We start from the raw sequence: 26,736 nt of genomic DNA on the forward strand, positions 1-26,736 counted from the left end.
AGAAAGAAGATTCCACCTAAACATTAGGAAGAACTTCCTGACAGTAAGAGCCGTTAGACAGTGGAATTTGCTGCCAAGGAGTGTGGTGGAGTCTCCTTCTTTGGAGGTCTTTAAGCAGAGGCTTGACAACCATATGTCAGGAGTGCTCTGATGGTGTTTCCTGCTTGGCAGGGGATTGGACTCGATGGCCCTTGTGGTCTCTTCCAACTCTATGATTCTATGATTCTAATTAGGACTTCACTGAGTTCTGTGTGAGACCTATCCTGGGTTCTGTTTCTTGGTCACACACGAGTGTGACAGAAAGTTATGAAATGGTTTTTCAACATCCAGTAAAATTATTCAATATTTAAGCTTCATATATGATATATGCACAATCTTCTGCTCTAATGGGGAACATAGAAAGCTGTTTTATACCAGATCAAACCCAGTATTGTCTATTCTGACATAATTTTCCAGTGCCTCAGGTAGAGATTGCTTCCATCTCCTGGGCATTTTTAACTGGTGATGCCACACTGAGCCAGGGGCTTCCTGTAAGCAAAGCATGTGACCTAACACTAATTTGGGGTCTGTCTCAATGTTTTGCACATTGAGATCACACGAGGTGTCGATTTAACGACAAAACGTCATTTGAACTTTGAGGCTTAGTTTATGCATTGGATGCTTGTGGCGGAAGGACTTTAACAAAGTCCTCCCTTTGCTGAAAAGAGACGAAATCAAAAGAAGAAAAGGAGCAGCCGAGCACCATGCGTACTGCAGGCAGCAAGTGCGGGGGGGGGGGGGGGGCGGGGCGAATGAGCCAGATTAAATGCAGCAGCAGCAGACAGCCTGAAACGGATGTATTAAGTCCTCTGGATGTGTGCGTGGGTGTCTGCTTAGGGAAGAGCAAGCTGCGGGATGAGGCGAGTGGATCTGCATGCAGTCCTTGTAAATATTTTAGCAGAAAGCCTGGCATGGGCCTTTCCCCGCAATGGTTTTGCAGTGAAGGGACAGCTATTTTGGCACAGAGGCAGTCCGTTGAGTACCTTGTGGCCTCAGCAAAATGCACGTCTCTTGATGAGCAAAATGTGCAGCATGAGCCATTGTCATTCCTAAATTAATGGGAAAAGCAAGGGTCGCAGAGGAGCTTTGTGTTTTCCTACAGCTGCTGTGAATCAGAGAGCACCATACAGGACCACAGGCACTTCTTACAAACCCACTTTGAACAACTGGCTTTTTATTGTTGTCAGTAGCCAGGAAAGCCTGATGTTCATTTGAGGGAACAAAGCCTCTAGTCTTTATGGACACAGAGGTTCCATTAGAAAGTATGGTGGCAAGAACTTGGGAAAGGAGAAGGAAAATTAAAAGTGGTCAAAGGCTGTATTATTGTACCAATATGTTTTGAGGAGGACACTTGAGGATTTGCGTATGAAGGATTCCTAAGAACATACTTATCAGCTATGGCCTGGCATCTCCTATGTAAATCATGACGTTACTAGAATTCAAAAGTTATCAAGGACCCTTTACTCTGAGCTGGTGTTTGTCATCTGGAAAACACTTGACCGTTCTCCAGTCCAGACACAGTTGCTTTTCCCTCTCTCTTGGATGTTGACGGGTTGACCCTGGTCTCTTATTAGACATTCTTGGTCCTCTTGTTTTGGTTCACTTCTTGAATAGCTCTTTGTGTCTTCCTTTGGATATTTACCGTCTCAAGTTTGCTGGCTGTTATTTAAGTCAGATACAGTAGCTCCTTAGTGGTCTGGATGAGGCCTGATGAAGAGATTTGGTCCTACATTCTTCTTCCTAGGGAACAGATGTCTTTACTGTGCCTGCTTGTTTAGTCTCTTTTGTGGGACAAATCTCTCCCTCTTTCATCATACCTTGGCAGACATTTTCTTCCTCTGAGTCCTGGAAACATCAGCATGACCCCACCAAGATCAAGTAGCTGTACTCTGGGGCATGAAACAGAGACAGGCTGCAGCAGCTACTCCCAGAAATCCCAGCTGAGTGTCTTTCTGCATCAGGGATGGGCTGAGACTACCAGTTCCAGAATCCCTGGACAGAAAACTTTGCTATTTGCATTATTCCCACCAGGGAGAATATTATCAAAGGGCCTCCCTGCTCCCATGCAGGAATAATGCAAATAGTTTTTTTTCCCCCCCACTGGGGATTCTGGGACAGGTAGCCCCGGTCCCATCCCAGTCAGGGAAAGATATCCTGCTGGGACGACCTGTCTCCGTGTTACCCAGCTTTGAGGGTTGAAGAAGGGACAATGTTGCTTTGTTGGCAAAATCTGCCTTCCGTCTCTGACACTCTGTAGTCTGGTCCTCATTGACCGGAAATTTGCTGAGCTCATTACTCTGCAAGTCATATGCAAGCAGCTCCTCCACACATAACTTGCCTGTGTTGGGCATTTGACTACTCCGAAAAATAATGGCACTTTTGCCTCTTGGTTAGTGCATCCTCTAGGCAGGACTGGCTAATCCGTGGTCCTTCAGATCTTGTTGGGCTACAACTCACCACAGCCCTGGCCATTGATTTTGTTGGCTGGGGCTGCTGGAATTGGAGTCTAATAATATCTGAAGGGCTGTATATTAACCACCCCTGCCGTAGCCCTAGGAAGATATTCCCTCAAGCTTCTTTGCTGTCTGAAAGAATGCTTCTCTGCCTTTGCTAAACCCAGAGCAGAAGGAGAGAGATGGAGGCTTTTTCTTAGCAGACTGTACAGGTGAAACTCGGAAAATTAGAATATTGTGGAAAAGTTCATTTATTTCAGTAATTCAACTTAAAAGGTGAAACTAATATATGAGATCGACTCATGGCATGCAAAGCAATGTCAAGCCTTTATTTGTTATAATTGTGATGATCATGGCATACAGCTGATGAAAACCCCAATTTAACAATCTCCAAAAATTAGAATATTAAATGAAATCAGCAAAACAAGGATTGCAAATAGAGCAATATTGGACCTCTGAGATGTAGAAGCATGCATATGTACTCAGTACTTGGTTTGGGTCCCTTTTGCCTCAATTACTGCCTCAATGCGGCGTGGCATGGATGCTATCAGCCTGTGGCACTGCTGAGGTGTTATGGAAGACCAGGAAGCTTCAATAGCAGCCTTCAGCTCTTCTGCATTGCTTGGTCTCATGTCTCTCATCTGTCTCTTGGCAATGCCCCATAGATTCTCTATGGGGTTCAGGTCAGGCGAGTTTGCTGGCCAATCAAGCACAGTAATCCCATGGGCACTGAACATTTCCACGATATTCTAATTTTCTGAGTTTCACCTGTACATTTACCAGGAAAAACATCAACTTCCTCACCACTATTGCTCCACTCAAAGTAGTCATCTGGGCTGGGCATGGCTGGTGACAAGAGACTATGACCCACCAGGCTATTGTGATAGGTTCTTTCTTGAGACTGCAATGTGTAAGCTAGGGGAGAAGGGGAAGCAAGTTCTGAACTTTATCACACAACTTGTATTCTGAATTGCAGTCTCTGTTTGGGACACTGACTAGGATGCTTTTGCCGGAGCTGGTTCCCTTCAGCAAAGCTCCAGAATCATCCTCCTATAGGTGTGGGGAGCTTCTCAACATAGAAGCAGCATGGCCTTGTTCTCCACTCCAACGGAAGGCAATGATAGCAACTGAGGCCATTGGGGCATGGAGCACCATCACTGACACTAGGCTTGCCATACATCAGGAAAATTCCTGACATGTCCTGGTTTCTGGGTGTAAAAATGGCGTTGGGGGGAATTTTGCAGAATTGGTGAAATGTCAGGGGTGTATGGCAACACGATGGGAGAAGCAGTGGAAACAGCTCAAAAAAGTACTCTTTTGGGGATAGGTTTCCCCAAAAAATTTACTTTTTGAAATATGGCAACCCTACTCACCCAATCCCTTCACTCCCCTGCAACGTCTTCACTGGCCGGTCTTTATGTAAGGTCTTATATAATAGGAGATCATTGCTACGAAAAAGGTGAAGGAAAGGGAAAACCCCTGTATTGAAAACTGCATTGCCATATTTTTAAGGCAAATATTTGATTTACAGTGGATTAATGTACTCAGATGGACTGTCTAATCCAGAAAGGTCAGGTTGGACCAGACAAAATGACCTACGTCACCCAACACTACTCTTCTTGACAGTGGACTAAAATATTTTAGCTATATTTTCTTTTAATCAGGAGGCCAGCTAAGGAGCAAATATCTTAACACAGCTATTTGTGCATGATAGTAGTGTATATATAGCAACAATCAGCTTGAATTATCTACTCCAGTTAATGGTCTTTGAAACATTCCAGTTCTTGCTTGCAGCTGACTTCCTTTCCAAGTTCTTTGTTCCAAAATCTTCCTCCAAAAAATGATGATCTCTGCTTCTTAGAGGATTAAATGCTGGCACCATTTCCTGTGGTTTATGATATTTGGGGTGCTTTTCTTAAACCACTGTATTTCAGTTTAATCAAAAGCAGGTAATTCAAATCAAAATACCCAAAGATTACAAAATAAGATCTGCTGCTGGTTGATGCGACTTCAGATAAAATAAATGAAAATTTCTTAGCCTCCACCCAGTTTTCTGGGGTGAAAAACATGCTCCATGTGCACTTTTCATTGTGCAATTTACACATAAGTGTACATGGTAGTCCTTCTATGACATCTGTACAGTGTCTCCAAATTTCACATAGTAGTGACTTACCATTTTCCTTCTGGAAACAAAAAACCATCCGGGGCATAAAATACCCCAGAAATGCATTGAGTTTTGCCATTAGGGTGTGTTTATTACTGTAGACTATGCTGGAAGATTAGGATACCCCATCATTTTTCCATAGGAAAATGGTCTGAGAAACGTCAGGAAACCATGGGGGGGGGGTGTCAGAAGGTTGGCACAAAGCGCATGATGTTGTCTGGGGACCAAGGATAGTTGTTTTGCAGGTTTCTGAATGGGGTGGCAAACATACCTAAAAAAATTGTTATTGTTAGTTTTCAGCTGAAAGGCATTTCTTTTCTTAAGATTTTATGATATTTTCAATATTTTCACCTTCAAAGATAGTTTTCGTTGCTTGTTAAAAGGGCAAATTGTGTTGCTTATTCCATGTGCTGGGGCTACTGCTTGCTGCACAGAACAGTTCTACCATCTCTGAGTGCTTTCTAGTTCTGGGTGCTTTGGTTTTGTCCAGGACGCTTATTATTATTACAGTTTATTAAATGTGCACATCCTCTCACACCACAGATGTGAATTATTTTCTGGGGTCTAAAATCTTCAACATCCATTGGAAATCTCACTGCAGTAGTAAAAACATCCTCAAAACCTTTAGTCTGATTTTCTTTTTGTCTTTTTGAATATATCGCAAAGAGGAAATGAAACCATCAAATTGAGGATAAGGGACTGAGCTGTTCCCTTTTCGTACTTCTGTGCAGCCAGAACTAGAAGGTCGTTAGTTCTCCTCTAGGGAGGAAGACACTGTAGAAAGCAGTCAACCAGCATCAATCCAAATAAGCGAATTGTACTACCAGAAGCAATGTCACTGCCCTGGAATGCCTATGGGAAATTATCTTCTAGTTCTGTTTCAGCAAGCTTGTGAAACACAGCAGTCCTCTAGATCTGTGGTCTTCACTTTGAAGGTGCTTAAGAGTTGTGTCAAAGAGGAAATTCCAGCAGGTATTATTTGTCATGCAAGTCAGCATCCAGTACAAAATAATAATAGTTGGCACTTTTATGCTGGGAATATTTCTGGAAGTTGAAGGAAAGAAGGTTCTGGGAGTGGTTTGGAAATTTTTGTTAGATTTAGGGTAGATCCCAAGGGATATGAATCAGGGCAGCAGTACCAGTAGCTAACTGGGAGGTTTCCCATCAGTGGAGAGCTCAGCTTCAGTTCAGTGCAAACTAGAGAACGTGCACTTTTCAGTTAATGGAATTGGCTGTCAAAGAGGAAGCAGCTTACCAGAGCTTGGCTATGGAGGAAATTGGATATTACTGACATGTGTGGGGAGCATTTGGAAATCATCATGCCAGAAGAAAGTGCTTTTGCCAAGGTTGGCGCTGAGGGCTGGCACAAATGGGCATATGCTAAGGGCCCACATCTCAGCAGGAAGCCCCCTGACAAGAGGCCCTGGTCATGTTCTTCTTCTACCATTTGCAACCTGCTTGTTCACAGACCTTTCTCTTCTAGCCCATACAGAGCAGTAGACCAAGGGGGGGGGGGTAGTGGATGTTTCTGTCTGCTTCCTCATTGGCTCTTTGGTACTACCTGTTATGTACTGAAGTTCTCACCCTGGGCCAGCAGGGGGATACTGTAGATAGTTTTCACTCAGGTCCACATATGCAAATAAGGAATTGAAAGTGACGTTCAGTGATTGGATAGTTACAGAAAGTGGTTACTGTTGCTTTGTAGTTGAGCTCTATATAAGCAGGCTGGCTGAACCCTTCACTTCAGTTCTGTTCTGGCCTGTGAATAAACAAGAGCTGTTTGAAGAATCACTGTGTCTTCTGATATGTTCACCCACAACTTAACACTACCGGCTCACCAGACAGTGATGAAGGAGAGAAAAATGGCGGTGAGGAACATGATTTGTTTCAAGAGGGGGAGCTGTGAAGGGTGCCTTGCCCAAGGACCCTCCAAAATCTGGACATGGCACTGGCACCTGAAGGTGTTTCAGCCTGATCCTGTAACCCCTGAGACTGAAGACTGGCTGCACCTCACTTTCCAGCTCTTGAAAAAGGACTCCTTCGGCAACTGACACCTTCTGCATCAATGGCTGCATTGTGTTCTTCTTAGTAAATTAGATATTTATTACAAAATTGTGGCCTTTTGCACAGTGATGCTGTGGAAGATTGGGTTGCCATACGTCCGGGGAAACCTGGACATGTCCTCTTTTGTGGGGCCAACATTCTTTTTTGTTGTTTATTTTTTTTTAATAACTTTTATTAATTTTCCATTAAAAGCATCCAATCAATAACAAATTAAATCAAATCATAATCCAATTCAAGAAAAAAAGAAGATGACCAAATTACAATCCAAATTATTAATTATTAAATTTCAAACAGAATTCCCATATTCTGGGCCTCTGAAGAATCATCTCACACAATTATATACTTCTGCTTTCTTCTTGTTGTGTTCGTATTTTCCACATTCCGATCTTAAACTCAAAAGTCCTCAGTCCCTGGTTGATCGATTCTCCTCATGTTAAGCAGCCATGCGTCCTTTCATCTGCTAAGTACAGTTTGGTGTGTGTATCCAGGCAGATTTTACATTTTAAAGGAAATGTCTGGATTTTTCGGGCTTAGGCGGTTCAGGCTCAGGCTGTTCTGCACACCATTCATGCCTCTTTCGCTGGCTTGGGCTGCCCTCTTTTTTTGCTCTTCATGATACGGTTCTTCATGCTTTGCTGTGAACCACTTTGAATGCAGCATATATTGAATGACTGAAATCACTGAAGAAGAGGGTTGGTCCCTCTATACCAGTGGTTTTCCAAGGGTGTGGTGTCTCACATTAGTGTGAGAGGTGAGGATGGCAAGTGTGGCAGAAAGATTCAAGGACAATCAAAGAAACATTTAAACAATTCAGTGTAGTGTAGTATCAAAATGCATGGTCCTCTTTTTGTAGAATACAGACAGATATCTTGAGAGCAAGAACATCAATTGATACTAAGGACAATCCTAGATGTGATCCAGAATCACTGTGCAAACATTTATAATTATATTTTGGGACTATTCATCTTCTTACGTAGCTGCATTGTTTTATGCTTTTTGGGTGTCCTATGATCATAAAATAAAGTAGTTGTGTTCTAGGTTTTAAATCAAGCACTGCTAGGAGCAGTTTCTTTTTGTTTTCCTTCCTCCTTTCATAATATTTTATTGAGCTTTCCAAATTAATAATCCAATAAGAACCACATTATATTCTGAATTACAATACAATAAAAAGGGCCGAATATATTGCCAAATTATATATCTTTGGGTGACTTCCCATGCTCTGAATTTCACGGAGTGCTAATCTGTTTCCTTTTGTTTTCCAACGTATTTCTTCTCAATTTAAAAAAAATGGTGTGGTGCGAACAAATCTTCATTCTGAAAGTATGACCCAGAGAAAAAAGTTTGAGAACCACTACCCTGTACTGAAACCGGCTGTATAGACCAGCAAAGCTAACACTGTACTGTCTGGATATACCGGTAGTTGGGCTCCCAGCTTCCATCACCCCCAGCCAGTAGGCCCAGGGTCAAAGATGCTATGTTTTGCTGGAACATGGCTGTTACTATTAAATAGCCACTTAAGTACATCAGAACCACACAAGATTTCTTTTTTAAAATTAATAATAATACTCCATCTGATGGGAAGCATTCTAAGGACTGTACTGCAAAGGGTGAACATGAGATGTGTGTGATATTGATAGACTTTCTTCCAAGGTTGAACCTTAGTATAATGAGAATCTGATCTGCTGATAAGATAGTAGCATGAGCTAGATTCCTGCACAGGTAGGGATATCATTTTATTCCTGCAAAGCTTCTAGTGACCAAGATAGACAGGTGATACCAGAAACATTTGCTGTTTATAGATCCTGTCCTTTTGTGACTCTTGATAAGTTTATCTATCCAAAAGGCATACCTGAGTGTTGTTGAATTCAAAGCTGACACGGCATGAAGTTGCTTCTAGTACTTTGCCCAACCCATGCTTGGCAGTGCAGGATTTTGCAGAATCCTCATCCTTGTGAAACTCTTTCTACATTTTTCTCCTCAAGCCCAAAGTTCCTTGAAAGCCATCATGGTAGGAAAGTGAGTTTTCAGGGCGAAGGGTGGGCTGAAAGGACTAGGAGGACTATGTTGGAACCAGGCTTACTGACCCATGCAGTACGCTTCCTGAATTGCTCAAACACTATATTCCCTCATGTGTGTCTATATTATGTGAGAGCCTTTTCCAGAGGAAGTCACACGTGAAACTTGAATGTGAGGTCTGCATGCAGATTTGAGCTGCCCCATAGATTTGGCCCAGGGTTCCTTAGGCAGATTTCATCAACGTCTTTGACTGGGTCTGTGGGCTATTCTCTGATGAATGCCATCTCCTATGGCTGGCTGGGCATGTAGGAAGCCACTCTGTGGAGTATGTAATGTCGTTTTGGATTTTGGCAACTTTCTCTGCTTTGGCCATGATGGTCCCTGACTAGGCATTCAAAAAATGAACGAAGCCTCCTTCCTGTCATGGCCTGTGTTGCTGCTGTTGTTCTTTAGTCTTTTAGTCATGTCTGACTCTTAGTGACCCCCTGGACCAGAGCACTCCTGTCTTCCACTGCCTCCCACAGCTTGGTCAAACTCATGCTGGTAGCTTCGAGAACACTGTCCCACCATCTCGTCCTCCGTCGTCCCCTTCTCCTTGTGCCCTCCATCTTTCCCAACATCAGGGTCTTTTCCAGGGAGTCTTCTCTTCTCATGAGGTGGCCAAAGTATTGGAGCCTCAGCTTCAGGATCTGTCCTTCCAGTGAGCACTCAGGGCTGATTTCCTTCAGAATGGATAGGTTTGATCTTCTTGCAGTCCATGGGACTCTCAAGAGTCTCCTCCAGCACCAGAATCCAAATGCATCAATTCTTCAGCGCTCAGCCTTCTTTATGGTCCAGCTCTCTCCCAGTCATGGCCTGCAGTGGGGTTTAAACTGGCCTCCTGCTTCCTACACACCTGTTACCCAGCGAAGTAATAGAAAGTGCACCTGTAAGAGATGGTATTGTGGCTTCTTCCTTTGTCGGCTCTCCCTGTTCTTCCCTTTCCATACCTGGAAAAAGCCTCCTTTGATCTTGGTAAGTTCATGGCTGCAGTACCTTTATTTAGGTACCTTCAACTGGCCATACGGGGTCGTAGCCACATAAAAAATGGATCGCAATAACAGCACACTCAAATGGATGGTGAAAATTTAAGAAAGGTGTTCCCCAATGCATGTTAGGGTTAAAGCTGGATCTGAGGTTGGAAACGGGTGACATAAAGGGAATCAAACTATGTTGGTGGGGATTTCTGGAGACTTGTGTTTGTGAGCTCCTTCTCCTTGTAGCTCATGCAGTTGGGCCTCACTGAAGATAGTGGCCTTGCTTCTGTGTAAATAGGCATAGGATTGTGCTGCTTGCCAATGCATGTTGGACTGTTTAAATAATCCTTCACCAACCACCAAGGGGAACAGTTCCTACAGCATTCCCGTGTGGTGGTTATTGATATATTTGACTATAAATTAAAATTCAGGGGTGGGGGGGGGGTGAAATGTATTTCAGTGTAAAGGATAGACTTGAGTTATTATTTTTTTAAGGCCAAGGCTCTAGAGTGCCTTTACGGCAAATAACTAGAATATTTTTTTAATAACTCTCAAATAGTGCAACCATTTGTATTGCTATATAATTGCATTAGGCTCAGACTCAAACTCAACAGAGTTTTAAACTAATGAGCTGGGAATAGTTTCTGCTGCTGATGTTGCTTCCAGCTAAATAGAAAACTGTCTATTACATATAATGAAAACAGGCTTGAACCTCTTCTAATGTGTAAACTACAAGCGCAAACTGTCAAACTAGTACCTGCATTTGGGAGGGGAACAAAGATATTTTCGAGAATCACTTGCCTCTAATTCATGTAATATGAACTATTTTGGCAAAGATGGAAAATATTTATTTTTTCCCTGTAGGATTGTTGGATTTTCTGTTATGGGTGGAATTCAGTGCTGCGCTACAATGAACGATTCATCTGCACAAACACTGCAGCTTGCCAGGGGAACAATTGCCTCCTCTCCCCCCATGTGATGTTCTTGGAGGTTCTCCTTACACTCCAAGCCTATTGTGAAGAAGTATCTGAAGAAGTGTGCATGCACACGAAAGCTTATACCCAGAACAAACTTAGTTGGTTTCTAAGGTGCGGGTGGCGCTGTGGGTAAAAGCCTCAGCGCCTAGGGCTTGCCGATCGAAAGGTCGGCGGTTCGAATCCCTGCGGCGGGGTGCGCCCCGGCATTCGGTCCCAGCGCCTGCCAACCTAGCAGTTCGAAAGCACCCCCGGGTGCAAGTAGATAAATAGGGACCGCTTACTGGCGGGAAGGTAAACGGCGTTTCCGTGTGCTGCGCTGGCTCGCCAGATGCGGCTTTGTCACGCTGGCCACGTGACCCGGAAGTGTCTCCGGACAGCGCTGGCCCCCGGCCTCTTGAGTGAGATGGGCGCACAACCCTAGAGTCTGTCAAGACTGGCCCGTACGGGCAGGGGTACCTTTACCTTTACCTTTAAGGTGCTACTGGATAATTTTTATTTATTTATTTTTTCCCAAGCCAATTGTGAGGAGACGGGGGCACAAAGAGGGGAGTGGAGTGGGGAAAACCCCCATTGTGAAGTTTTTGTGGAGGGGCTTCCACTTATAGGACTTGCTAGCTGAATTCCACCTCATGTCTTTGAGGAACCACCCTGCAGGAAACAAAACAAGCTCTGATAGAAGCAATACTTCAGCACAGCAGCTTTCTGAATGCCGACTTGTTCGCCGTGGGCAAACCTTTTATGAATGAAAAGGTTAATTTGAGTGAATGTGAACTGAATGAGTTCATTTTGCAAAAGGACAAAGTTGAACTGGTCCCTGATTGGATAGAATGAACTAGAACTAGTTTATTTCAAAATGAAATTTCCAAACACCAACTGTTCTTCCCTAAGGTCAGCTTCTGGATATTCCTAAAGAGTTGTCAGGAACAAGATAAGGAAGCTTGATGGGTCCTTAACCCTCACCTTTAATTTTTATTGTTTAAAAACTATACAGCGTAAATTAGAACAATAGAATGCCTCAAGATTTTTAGACTATATCTAAATTTATAACATCAAAAACAAAGTGGGAAGTTTGCATTTTGAAACAAACTGTGCAACATGTACTGAAACATAGATTGCAAGACTGCACATTTATACTAATATTAAAACACTGAGAAAGTTTCTCATTAGGATATAGTTGATGGGCCCTTAACACAAGTCAGCTCTGCAGAAAAGGCTAACTTATGTGTCTTCAGAACAAAGGCAAAGGCCGTTGCTCTGTGAATCTTTGTGCTGTATCATTAGTAGTGATTAATAATCACAGGCTATGGAATGAATGCATGCAGTCTTACCTGTGTTTTATGGAAGCCTGTGAAAGCATATATTTGCCTGTGTGCTATAAAAAGAATCGGAGGCTTGGAAACCTATCTATACTTCCAGGCACACACCCAGCTTCAAAAGTAAAAAGATCATCAAAATGTTATGGATCAGATTCCACCTTTCAAAGCCAAACATCAAAGGCACACAGCCAGCCATGTAGAAGGCAAAAGGAACTCTTTGACCAGAGAAAAGAAAATATCTAGTTTTTCCCCATGGAGAGGACAGTGTTTTGGGTTTTGGGTGTTAAACTGGGTGCCAGACCCCTCTAATCCTTGGATCCAGCAAATGTTAGAATTTTATCAAGGCTTCTAATTCTTGGAATAACCTCCTGGTGAGGTGGAAGAAGGTGATGAGCCATTAAAGGGGGGGGGGTTAAGGGGCTCAGTTAGTGATGTATGGAAGTGAAAGCTGGACCATAAAGAAGGCTGATCGCCGAAGAATGGATGATTTTGAATTATGGTGCTGGAGGAGACTCTTGAGAGTCCCATGGACTGAAAGAAGATCAAACCTATCCAATCCTTAAGGAAATCAGCCCTGAGTGCTCACTGGAAGGACAGATCCTGAAGCTGAGGCTCCAATACTTTGGCCACCTCACGAGAAGAGAAGACTCCCTGGAAAAGACCCTGATGTTGGGAAAGATGGAGGGCACAAGGAGAAGGGGACGACAGAGGATGAGATGGTTGGACAGTGTTTTCGAAGCTACCAGCATGAGTTTGACTAAACTTTGGGAGGCAGTGGAAGACAGGAGTGCCTGGCATGCTCTGGTCCATGGGGTCATGAAGAGCCAGACATGACTAAACGACTAAACAACAACAAGGGGCTCAGAGTGAGACAGCAAATGGGTGGAGCCCCCTCCCACAACAGAAAAAGCCAGAGTTCAGAGATGTGAGGAGCAGTGATGTGACATAGGAAGGAAAGCAGCAAGCTGGAGAGAGAAAGGCAGAGCAATGTCTGAGAGCGATGTCTGATTTCTGTTTGATTCCCAAGCTGTTACTATGGGTGAAACTGCTTTTGGGGTGTGAATGCTGTGAACCTCTACACTGTAGGCTCAGGTTGCATATAAAGTCTTCACAGTCTCTGCTGTGCCTCATTCCCCAAAGGAAACATGAACCCCGAGTAAGTACATGGAACCCCTCGCAGCGCTCCGAGATTGGGGTGGCCTGCAACTGGGTCTCCCCCCCCCCCGGCAGCCAGAGCTCACCAGAGCTCAGCTCCGGCACCTCTCAAGGGGGCGCCTTTGCCATTCCAAGAGAACAAGGGAGAAGTTCGTGGTGAGCCCTGGCACCCTTTTTTTCTAGAAAAATAGCACTGCATCCAACGATATGTATGGTGCCAAGTCTTCTTATGTATGGTTCCTCTTCATCCTGGAGAAGAGTGACTAGTGGGGTGCCACAGGGTTCTGTCTTGGGCCCGGTCTTATTCAACATCTTTATCAACGACTTGGATGATGGACTCAAGGGCATCCTGATCAAATTTGCAGATGACACCAAACTGGGAGGGGTGGCTAACACCCCAGAGGACAGGAACACACTTCAAAACGACCTTGACAGATTAGAGAACTGGGCAAAAACAAACAAGATGAACTTTAACAGGGAGAAATGTAAAGTATTGCACTTGGGCAAAAAAAATGAGAGGCACAAATACAAGATGGCTGACACCTGGCTTGAGAGCAGTACATGTGAAAAGGATCTAGGAGTCTTGGTTGACCACAAACTTGACATGAGCCAACAGTGTGACGCAGCAGCTAAAAAGCCAATGCAATTCTGGGCTGCATCAATAGGAGTATAGCATCTAGATCAAGGGAAGTAATAGTGCCACTGTATTCTGCTCTGGTCAGACCTCACCTGGAGTACTGTGTCCAGTTCTGGGCACCACAGTTCAAGAAGGACACTGACAAACCGGAACGTGTCCAGAGGAGGGCAACCAAAATGGTCAAAGGCCTGGAAACGATGCCTTATGAGGAACGGCTAAGGGAGCTGGGCATGTTTTGCCTGGAGAAGAGGAGGTTAACGGGTGATATGATAGCCATGTTTAAATATATAAAAGGATGTCACATAGAGGAGGGGAAAAGTAAGAGCTATTTGACAGTGGAATTTGCTGCCAAGGAGTGTGGTGGAGTCTCCTTCTTTGGAGGTCTTTAAGCAGAGGCTTGACAACCATATGTCAGGAGTGCTCTGATGGTGTTTCCTGCTTGGCAGGGGGTTGGACTCGATGGCCCTTGTGGTCTCTTCCAACTCTATGATTCTATGATTCTTGCTTTCATGAGACACACACTTTGCAATGTTTCTGAGAGCAGCAGTTCAGATGATGGTCTTGGGTGGTGTTGCTTGCAATGGAGTATTTTTACTCATTGGTTATTTAGGCATTTTAATCTTTTCTTTACCTCATTCAGACAACACTATCTTTCACCTCACTTTTCCTCTGCTACTGCTATTGGCGTGTTAATTGTATAATGCTTGGGGATCTGGAAGCAAAGTCATTGAATGAGTGCTCTAATTCCTGGGACTTCCATAGCCTTTTTATGTTACCTCACAATCCATTTTTGATAATCCACTCAGTTTCAAATGAGAGATACAGTTCCAAAGCTAGCTACACAGTACATCCCCGACAATACATTAAAAACCTGTCCATTTTATTATTTGATACACAGTGCATACACAGACACTGATGTAGCTACCAGGTGTTACATTGCTGAGTTTTGCAAATGCTGAGTTCAATATTTAAAAATCCATGAAGCAGCATGGTAGTTTTATTTTGAACACAGGTGCTGTTGATTGCTTGGAACCTAAAGTGTATGTAGTAAAACCAGTCAGTATATGTTCTTAGGATTGTGGCACAAGCTTCAGAGCTGTTAGAACAGAGGTGGCTACCCTTTGGCTCTTGACATGTTGGACTTGAGCTCTCATCAACTCTAGTCCACATGGCCACAGGTTGGCTCCCACCTCTCAAGTTGGAATATAAGAAGTTGCCTTGTTCTGAGTCACACTCTTGGTCCATGTAGCTCAGTACAGTGGTACCTTGGTTTATGAACAGCCCTGTTAACAAACTATTCAGTTTACGAACTCCGCAAAACCAGAAGTAGTGTCTTGGTTTGCGAACTTAACCTCGGTCTAAGGACGGAAGCTGAACGGTGGAAGAGCACCGGCGGCGGGAGGCCTCATTAGGGAAAGCGTGCTTCAGTTTAAGAACTGTTTCAGTTTAAGAACGGACCTCCGGAATGGATTAAATTCATAAACCAAGGTACTACTGTACTGTCAACAAAGCAGCTGTCCAGAGTTTCAGACAGGTATCCTTCCCAGCCATACCTGGACTTGCCCAGCTCATCAGCCAGAGAGACAGAGATGGATGTTGACTGCAGTTGCTTTTTTAAAAAAAACCCATTGAAAATAAATAAAGATACAATTAGCATGATTTATTTGGATCAGTCAAGGTCCGGAGTATTAATAGGTTTGAAACTGAGTGGAAATTTTTGAAATGTCCAGTAATATTATGCACCTGCTCTTTTGTGTGCTTCTCCTTTGTGTTTGGATTGCATAGTTTATTTATATCGATATTTTATAAAAACCTGAAGTATATTTTAAAAATCAGCTCAATAATAAAACAACAACAACTGCAGCCGTTTGGCACAGATGGAACGTGACACTTGCTCGTGGAATTTAATGCACATTATCCTCTGCTTGTGTGTGTGGTTAAATAATCAATTTCTGCTTGACCTGGATAAGGTTTGGAGAGGAAATCCATAAGCAAATATTGGCTTGTGGGCTAACGGAGCTAACAGCATGTAAATGCTTTACCAGAGCTTCTACAGCAATGACAAATCACCAGTCCCTTAATTTTTCTTTAAAAAGCAACAACGTGTTCTGTACTCGGCAAACTCACAGAATGAAACAGACATACACTTGAATGTCCCTATCTTCACCTGAGAAATGTTGGAGGGTATTTTAATGTCAGGATTCAAACTGTGGGCTCAGGTGTTGCTTTGTGATAGTGGAGGCTGACAACTTCTTCCCATCCCCCAGTGTTTGAGGCAGTAGTATTAAGTATTAGTAGCAGTAGTAGTGAGCACGCTGTTAGCTTTTGAAGGTGCTCATTATTAGTAGGATGTTGATATTGTGCATCAGCCTTCACTAACTTGGTGCCCTCCATATGTTTTGGACTACAGCTCCTGCGTCATGCTGGTGATACGAAGGGCACCATATTGGAAAAGGCTGGTGTACATTGCAAATGTTTGTATTTTATCTAAGCTACTTTATTGGATCACCTATCAACTGTTGCCCTGATGTTGGGAAAGATGGAGGGCACAAGGAGAAGGGGACGACAGAGGACGAGATGGTTAGACAGTGCTCTCGAAGCTACAAACATGAATCTGACCAAACTGCGGGTGGCAGTGGAAGACAGAAGTGCCTGGCGTGCTCTGGTCCATGGGGTCACGAAGAGTCGGACACGACTGAACGACTAAACAACAACAACAATCAACTGTTGAGGCCATTATTAAATGCAGTAATATCCAGCTTACACCTGACTGTGAGTTCTTTACAGTACTAGTACAGTGGTACCTCGGGTTAAGTACTTAATTCATTCCGGAGGTCCGTTCTTAACCTGAAACTGTTCTTAACCTGAAGCACCACTTTAGCTAATGGGGCCTCCCGCTGCTGCCACACCGCCACTGTGCGATTTCTGTTCTCATCCTGAAGCAAAGTTCTTAACCCGAGGTAATATTTCTGGGTTAGCGGAGTCTGTAACCTGAAGCGTCTGTAACCTGAAGCGTATGTAACCCGAGGTACCACTGTATCTCAAGAGCTGCTAGAGCTGTGATAGCATGCAAAGAGCTATTGGTTCTCATTGACTCAAACACCATAAGCAGAGCTACTGATTCACACATGCATGTTCTCTTTCAATTACTGCAGTAACAAGTGGCAGCTTTGTGTGTTTGTGTGTATGAACGAGCCATCAGAGGGAAAATGCCGCAGGCAGAATTTTGGAATGAGATGCTTTCCTGTGGAGTCAGATTACACATTCAGCTGTGAGGCAGCAAAATGTAGCTGTGTATTAGAAATGGCTTCCAATCTGTCATGTTACCAAAAAGAGTGTTATGGAGAAGAACTGGAAGGAGGAAAATGGTGCAAATTGATGGTGATTTGGCTGTATGCTTATTTTGGGTGGCATCTAATGCTCTTCTTGGGAAGCCAGGAAGTTCAGTGTAACCTCTCCTCTCATGTAAACCTGCTTGATCACCACAAATTAAAAGATTTAACCTGTGCTTAATAGGATTTCACACCCTCAGGTTGCTGAGTTTCCCTGTCTCTGACTGCAGAATAATTCCTGCTTCATTTTTATATTATTCAAGCAGGCCATTTTTGAAGGAATACAGGTAGCAACCTTCCCTCAGGCTTTTGGAAGTGTGCATTTGAATTTCATGAAGTAGTAATGCAGCAGATCTTGGCAGACCTCCCAGCCTTTGGTTCAGGCGTGACTGCAGTAACAATTAAAAGCAGAGGTGTGACGAGGGGCAGAACCAGAATCCTGATTCCAAGGGGCTGTTTGTTCTTTGCAGCTAGGAAAGGAGTGGAAACTGCAGGTCACAGCTAAAATTCTACCCCCAAACAAACAAAACTTCAAACAGCTGAAATCTCCCCACACAATATCGGGGATTGCTTCACTTCAGTGGGGAGAGAATTGGATATAGTTGTGCAAGAGGAGCCAATAGATATTTGGGAGTAAAAATAACAAGTAAAATAGGAGACCTGAAGAAAAATAATTGCAGAGTCTTTGTGCCATGAATTTAGTAATCTGCTCCTGTCATGGGAAAACTACTTCTGTCTTTGCTAAACAGGGTGTCCACAGTAAAATGGTATTGTACATCTTTCCCTGGTCACTTATATCTGTGGATAAAGATCTGCTGATGGTGACACATCTCTCTGCAGTGCAACATGCTGTGGCTCATACATATACTAGAGTAACCAGCTCTGGTACCTTGTGGCACTTCGTTGTTTAGTTGTTTAGTTGTGTCCAGCTCTTCGTGACCCCCTGGACCAGAGCACGTCAGGCACTCCTGTCTTCCACTGCCTCCCGCAGTTTGGTCAAACTCATGCTGGTAGCTTCGAGAACACGGTCCAACCATCTTGTCCTCTGTCGTCCCCTTCTCCTTGTGCCCTCCATCTTTCCCACCATCAGGGTCTTTTCCAGGGAGTCTTCTCTTCTCATGAGGTGGCCAAAGTCTTGGAGCCTCAGCTTCAGGATCTGTCCTTCCAGTGAGCACTCAGGGCTGATTTCCTTCAGAATGGATAGGTTTGATCTTCTTGCAGTCCATGGGACTCTCAAGAGTCTCCTCCAGCACCACAATTCAAAAGCATCAATTCTTCGGCGATCAGCCTTCTTTATGGTCCAGCTCTCACTTCCATACATCTGGAAAAACCAGGGCTTTAACTATACGGACCTTTGTTGGCAAGGTGATTTCTCTGCTTTTTAAGATGCTGTCTAGGTTTGTCATTGCCTTTCTCCCAAGAAGCAGGCGTCTTTTAATTTTGTGACTGCTGTCACCATCTGCAGTGATCATGGAGCCCAAGAAAGTAAAATCTCTCACTGCCTCCATTTCTTCCCCTTCTATTTGCCAGGAGGTGATGGGACCAGTGGCCATGATCTTCGTTTTTTTGATGTTGAGCTTCAGACCATATTTTGTGCTCTCCTCTTTCACCCTCATTAAAAGGTTATTTAATTCCTCCTCACTTTCTGCCATCAAGGTTGTGTCATCTGCATATCCAAGGTTGTTGATATTTCTTCTGGCAATCTTAATTCCAGTTTGGGATTCATCCAGCCCAGCCTTTCACATGATGAATTCTGCATATAAGTTGGCACTAGTTCTCTGCAATTTTATCATTTTTCCTGATGTTTTCCCTCTTACTCATCTTTATCCAGCTAATAGACTCAGTTGTTATTAATTCCAGTTCAGGTAGGAACTACACTGGTTTTTTTTAGCATCTGGACAATGCCACCCATATACAAGCTTATGTTTTCAATATTTTTACAGATGTTTTGCCCCATTTTCTCCTATTCCTTTTCCTTTTTAATTTCCTTTTTATTCAGTTTCATTTTCACTTATTGTTTCATTTTCTTTTTTCCCTTTTCCCTTTTCTGCTTTTCTTTTAATTTGCCAGGCATTCTAAATCTAAAATAAATAACAAAACTAACAAACCAACTTCATCTACCTTTTGGTAGGTCAATAATTTTTAAGAAATTATTGCTTTTGTCTATAGACCATTAAGAAATTAAAAGGTTCAAGTGTTTCAAAATAGAAAAGAAAAGAAAGGCCATTCAAAAATGTCAAAGGCTTTTTCTTTATCTATAATGTCACAAGATGTCCTTTAAAGTTTTGGACTTATAATCTCTGATGGTATGTTATATTTTGCTATGTTGTTGCTCATTTTTCTCTTCCATTGAAACACTGTTTGATCTTAATGTGTATATTTATATCCAATACTATTTAACATCCTTGCTAAGATACTGGTAAATATTTTAGTCATCCTTTAAAAGTGATAGACTTTTATAATAAGATAGTAATACCAGATCTTTACCTTTTTTAAAGGAAACACTGCAGTTATGCTTCTTGCCTTGATTATGCCAACCTATTTTTCATCAGGAAGGTCCGTATAGTAAAAGCTATGGTTTTCCCAGTAGTGATGTATGGAAATGAGAGCTGGACCATAAAGAAGGCTGATCGCCGAAGAATTGACGCTTTTGAATTATGGTGCTGGAGGAGACTCTTGAGAGTCCCATGGACTGCAAGAAGATCAAACACATCCATTCTGAAGGAAATCAGCCCTGAGTGCTCACTGGAAGGACAGATCGTGAAGCTGAGGCTCCAATACTTTGGCCATCTCATGAGAAGAGAAGACTCACTGGAAAAGACCCTGATGTTGGGAAAGATGGAGGGCACAAGGAGAAGGGGACGACAGAGGACGAGATGGTTAGACAGTGTTCTCGAAGCTACAAACATGAATCTGACCAAACTGCGGGTGGCAGTGGAAGACAGGAGTGCCTGGTGTGCTCTGGTCCATGGGGTCACGAAGAGTCGGACACGACTGAACGACTAAACAACAACATTTTTCATCAGGATATTGCTTTTCAATGGGGGGGGGGGGTTGAATAGGTTTTATTTATAGTAAGTTTGAAAGGGTTTTATTATACTATTATATTTACCACTCAGGACCTGGGGCTTTGTTCTCCTCTTAAAGACTTAATGGATTCCAATATGTATTTATTTCAAATGGGTTTATCCAGTAATTACAATCTGAAGAAGCAAAAAAATTATACCAACCAATTTACTTCAGTAAACACAAGATCTTTCAATGAGGGAATAAGCAGAGGAATTGCAGATCATTTGAAGAAAAAACAACAGATGGAACAAATTCTCCCAATAACGAGAGGAAATGATACAGCTAAATCTCTTTATATCAGCACATTTAAAAAATATAGTATTCTAAGTTATATAAGTCAAACAACCCAGATAAAGAAGAAATGGTGAAGTTTATATGTGAAATAAATAACAGGAATATTTGAATTCTTGCAATGCTGAAAAATGGATTTGCCAAGTCTCTTTTGGACTATCAAATGTTTTTTAAAAAGGCATTGGAAAGTGTGATAACATTGGCACCCTGAAGCTTTTAAATACACACACACACACACACACACACCCTTTCCTGATGATCATTGTGAACTGGAATCTCTGATAGCTATCATTAGAGCAGATTCATAGGCAATTAGTTTGTTAATGAGCTGCTAAAAACATACATATTAAGGTGGACAGCCCAACTGAACATATGGTTTCACTAGAGCAGTATTCTATTTTACTATTTCCCCAAAGATATGAAAAGAGGTGAGTTTTGTTAGTGGCCCTGTTCTCTTTCTTCCCCCTCCCCCAAATATAGGACAGAATGGACTTGGATTGGATTGTTTTATATTTTGCTGTGGCTTTTTCATTTACATCAAACTCTGGATTTTCTAATTTCAGGTGTTAACTATGGATATTTTCCCTCTGGTACAAAGAAAAAAAACCATGTTTGGGTCCATCAAATTTATATTCTAAACAGACTTGTGTGGAAGGATTGCTTGTAGGGGAAAAAATGCAATTAAATTTAGTACATCTCAAAACAACATTGACAGTGATTTGGATTAAGACTGACAGAACTGTTAGAAGGCCCAGAGAGCAAAAGAATCAATGAATTTAAAGAGAATCTGGTTGCATCCCGTGTGAGCAGCCTAATTCGGAGTAACTAGTAGGGCTCTCAAGTCTGTGAGAGGGTATAACATTGCCCAGCAACACAGTGCTATTAACAAGCCAACTTTTGTGCTGGGTGGGTTTCATGCACAACAGCTCTAAGCTTATGGTAGTCAGGAGGGATTCTAAAGGTAAAGGGACCCCTGACCATTAGGTCCAGTCGTGGCCAACTCTGGGGTTGCAGCGCTCATCTCATCTTGCTTTATTGGCCGAGGGAGCCGGTGTACAGCTTCCGGGTCATGTGGCCAGCATGACTAAGCCGCTTCTGGCGAAACCAGAGCAGCGCACAAAAACGCCATTTACCTTTCCGCCAGAGTGGTACCTATTTATCTACTTGCACTTTGACGTGCTTTCGAACTGCTAGGTTGGCAGGAGCTGAGACCAAACAACGGGAGCTCACCCCGTCGTGGGGATTCGAACCACCAACCTTCTGATCGGCAAGCCCTAGGCTCTGTGGTTTAACCCACAGCGCCACACACGTCCCAGGAAGTATTCTAGTAGGTGCTTAAAGGTTAAAGCAGAAGGCAGCTGCCTGAATCTCTATTGGCAGAGCATCCAATAGGAACCTTCAGACTGGGATGGGATTATGTTCATACTCTTTAATGAAAGCACTTCAAACCTAAAAGGGTGACTTGTTTGCCACCAATTGTCCATTGTTTAGAAACCCCATCCTTTCCAAAGTAGACAGCCTAAGAAAGCTGGCTCTTCGGGAGCTCTTTTTACTGTCTTGCCTGATATGTCTTCTCCTACCCTTTAGCCTTTCAGACTCCTCCCTCTGAGTGAATGTTGCCTCTGCTTCCACTTTTTTTTTTTTTTTTTTGCTTTTAAATTGCTTTATTGAGCTTAAAAAAAAAACACAAAATCAAAGTTATTCATAATAAAAAATGAACAACAAACAAATTATCAATATATGTTATACTTTATCACAGTCTTCTTTTGGTTTCCAATGACTTCCTGCCAAGTTCATGTCGCTTTAAATATGTATTTATCTAGTGCACTATTCATCTCTATTTTTAATAATTACTTAACAAAGATAATGTACTTTCTTAAACTTATTCAGTGGATTACATAAGCTATTCAAAGGCTGCCACAGACTTCATACTGTTACAATCTTTAATGTAACTTTTAAATAGACCTCATTTATTAAAAAATACTTGATCTGCATGGTCTCTTACTTTTCCTGATAACTTAGCCAGCTCTGCATATTCCATTAATTTTTGTTGCCACTCCGACTTTGATGGTATTTCCCCTCCTTTCCAGTTTGAGGCTATTAAAATTCTTGCGGCCACTTGCGTAGAAAAATAGTTCCCTTGCATTTTTTGGAATGCCAGGACCGAATATTCCGAGAAGGAAGGCTTCTGGGATTTATATATAACACAACCTTAAGCATTTTTTAAAGTTCCATATATATTTCATCCCAGAATTCCTTAATTTTTTTGCATGTTCACCACATATGCAACATAGATCCCACTGCTTCTCCACATCTCCAACTTTTATTTGATACGTTTTTGTACATTTTGGATAATTTTAAAGGGGTCCTGTACCAACAATACTGCATTAAAAAAAATTCTCTCAGTGTGTAGCAAGCAGTGAAATTCATATTAATTTTCCAGAGGTTAGAATCATAGAATCATAGAGTTGGAAGAGACCACAAGGGCCATCGAGTCCAACCCCCTGCCAAGCAGGAAACACCATCAGAGCACTCCTGACATATGGTTGTCAAGCCTCTGCTTAAAGACCTCCAAAGAAGGAGACTCCACCACACTCCTTGGCAGCAAATTCCACTGTCAAACAGCTCTTACTGTCAGGAAGTTCTTCCTAATGTTTAGGTGGAATCTTCTTTCTTGTAGTTTGGATCCATTGCTCCGTGTCCGCTTCTCTGGAGCAGCAGAAAACAACCTTTCTCCCTCCTCTATGTGACATCCTTTTATATATTTGAACATGGCTATCATATCACCCCTTAACCTCCTCTTCTCCAGGCTAAACATGCCCAGCTCCCAAGGTTTCCCCAATCCTTCATTAAGATATTATAACCAAAGACAGATTTTACCTCCTCCTCCTTGACTTCCCATTCAAGGAGGAGTCGGTACATTTTAGAAAGCGTCTTTACTTCAGAGTTAATCAGGTCATTCTCTAGGCTAGATAGTTCTGTTGTGAATCCTTTTCTTTTGTCTACTTTGAATGTCTCACACAATTGATGGTATTGGAGCCATTGCGGCTGCTTCCACTTAATAACCTGAGCCCAGTGCTTCCTGGGAATAATACAGGGAGCTGCCTTACACTGAGCCAGACCACTGGGTCCATCTAGTTCAGCAGTGTCAACATGGACTAGCAGTGGTTTTTCAGGATTTCAAGCAGGGAATCTCTCCAGCCCTACCTGGATAGGCTAGGATTGAACAGGGAATCTTTTGCATGCAAGGCAGCAGGTCCTCTTCTAATGAGCTTTGTCCCTTTCCCAGCAGAAAGTTTTTGAATCAGTGCTCCACAAAACTAAATTGTGCATAGGATTGGGAAAGCAATTTGGTCGCCTTTGAAGGTTGGTTTCCTTTAGTACTTGGGTGTTGTGTCCCAACGTGCTCTTTCCTCCAGACCAATATAACGTTCTCACCTATATTCATGTATGCTGCACCCCACTGAATTCTTTTCAGTAACCGCATGACATTGACGGAATAGCTCAGTCAGTAGAGCATGAGACTCTTCATCTCAGGGTCGTCGGTTTGAGCCTCGCATTGGGCAAAAAGGTTCCTCCATTGACAGTCCAACGCTACAATGTTATGAGTCTGTGGCTACCTAGGGAAGGAGCTTGTGCTCTGCTGCATTTATTATTCTGAGTTCTGTTTCTGTCCAGTGAGTAAGAATCAAAGCATCAGGGGCGCCATCTATGGGGTGCCAAGGGCTCAAAAAAAATTCAAGGAGGGGGCCACCCCCAGTATTCTGTGGCCTGCCCGCTGGGACTTCCCACAGACACACAGGCCCTGTTGGGCCTTCCTGCAGCCATGACAAGTCCTGTCTGGCCTCCTGGCCGCTGCAGAGCTACTGCTGGATTTATACAGATCTGAAACTCCATGTTGTTGTTTTTTAAAAAACACCCTTAACAAAGGGCAAGATCACATGGCTTGGTTGCCATGGGGATCATTGCTCAGTGTTCTGCGTGAACCATGTAGCTAGTAACCCAAATCCACCTTGCCGAGTTTCTGCTGACGCAGGAATTTGGAGGCTGGAGAGCAAAGGGAATGGAATGCTCTCTGTGTCCACGTGACCTGGTTTATTTCCAGAGCCATCTTGGGAAACTTCTGCTTGGTTGCAAACTGGGAAAACGAAAAGGCTACTGTATAGGAACATGGTGTTTTTATATCTACCCTTAATGAGGAAAGGCAAAAGCCTGTAATTGGAGACTCACTTGCTTGTGGTGTTTCTGAAGGAAGAAAATGTCACATCCCGATTCTGAGTTTATTCCAGATGCGCAAAACAAGGATTCCGTTTACTTGGCCTGCCCAGTAGTATGTCAAACCATTCAAAATCAAATAATTATGCTTTTATGTTGCTTCTTGGAGTGAGGCAAAGCCAGATGTTGTAACAGATGCATGGCTGCTACCAAGAGCAGCACCCCATGCCCACCCCAAGCCTGCTTTTTCTCTCTTCTGTAATGCCTAGTAATACAGAAAGCATAACATGACATTGATGGTCTGACTTTTCCCATCTCCGCTCCCACCTTATTGGCAGCTGCTTGTATATGGAGGAGTTAGCTGTGGAAATACATCGCCATTTGCACCCAGCTGCATTCTCCTTTATTCTTGCTCTTGCATCTGTTGCCAAGAGAACGAAGCTTTATTCCCAGACGGCTTGTGATCACATTAGCAGGTTGCTGCCACCCTATCCTTAATCCCATTAGACTTCACAAGGGCATCTGTTTGGCCCATGTAGCTTGACTAGGAATAACCCAGAGTTTGCTGTGGGGAGACTTAGCCCAAACACTGAGAACACATAGAGCCTTCAAGGGCATTCATATTTTACATTGATTTAATGCAGAAATACGCTTAAATGGCATACGTTCTCATCAAATGCTGAACGGCCTTCAGCAACATGTCTAAGGCCACTTAGATGTTTAATCTGTAGTCTTCCCCATTTTCAGATTGTGACCTTTTAGGGAGCCACCTTTTAAAAGTTCATCTATACCTGGCTATTTCCTTTCTCTCTCTCTCCCCCACCCTCTTCTCCTTCTCTTGAAGACATAAGCAACCCTAAACCAAGAAACAGAAAATAGTGGTAGCACCATTGATGAGGCCTAGTTGTGAGTCATGACCCACCAGTTGGGGATTAATGATCAAGGGTAGAGAGTCTGCAGTGCTCCAAAAGTTCATTGAATCATAGAACTGTAGAGTTAGAAGGGACAACGAGAGTCCAACCTCCTGCAAGGCAGGAATCTTTTGCCCAATGTGAGGCTCCAACCCACAACCCTGAAATTGAGTCTTGTGCTCTTACTGGCTAAGCTGTTGAACTCCAACTCTCATTTGCCGGCTGGGGATCAAGAATGCTGGGAACTGTAGTCAAGCAATATCTGGAGGGAGAGGTATCTCCAGCCCCGGCTTAAATGGTCCTCTGTTTTGATGGAAACATGGAGTAGATAATTCTGTACCCAAATGTAGGAAACTCATGCTTTAATTTTGTGCTGCTTACGTCTATACATATGTAATGCATCTCCTCAGCGCATTCTCATGAGACCTGCAGAATAATCCATAACCACATCTCTTAACTTTCACAAAAGGTTATCTTATTCATTAGTCTCTTCCTAGGGCAAGATCTCAGCATTTTGTTAAAAGTCCCTCTTGTTCCTTCCTACCTTATTTTTTATTAATAAAGCTTTTTCATAACACTGTTTTATGTCCACACACCAATGTTATGTACTGCTAGCTCTAAACTAAGCTGAGGATGATTTCATGCCTCATTAGAAGTCAGACAATTTCAAACATTTCACTTTTTCCATTACTGTGTGTTTAAAATTCCATACAAATTAGAATAATGCTGATCACTGCCGTGTATAACGAACTTTAACATGTAGGGGGAGGCCTAATCAAGTCTGGGTTTTAAGACCATGCGCTGAGACAGAGGTTATTGTTCCGAATCTCTCCCACACTTTGCTGCAATGGAACCTCTGGGATTGTTCATCGACAGGAAGATCTATCGCTTCATAAAAGCAGGACAAGACCCTGGCTGGCTCTGAAAGTGTTTCTAGCCGCCCACACAGGCACAGAAAATGGCTCTGTGATTTGGAATCTCTACTCCCCCCTTGGGGTTTAGGTTTTCAAACAGCAGACTCAAGGACGTGCATTTGGGATCAGTGTTGCATTGTGGTGTGCAGCAGGCATAAAATATAAGA

The 26,736-nt window shown here is 42.9% G+C and overlaps 1 protein-coding gene across 6 annotated transcripts in view; it reads left to right on the plus strand.

The window, feature by feature from the left end:
• Window positions 1–26,736, plus strand: part of LOC310661258 (amphiphysin-like) — a 96,830-nt gene that overhangs the window by 14,758 nt on the left and 55,336 nt on the right. The window lies entirely within an intron of this gene.

This window comes from Podarcis tiliguerta (genome assembly GCF_965153285.1).
Source record: "Podarcis tiliguerta genome assembly, chromosome: 12".
Taxonomy (NCBI): domain Eukaryota; kingdom Metazoa; phylum Chordata; class Lepidosauria; order Squamata; family Lacertidae; genus Podarcis; species Podarcis tiliguerta.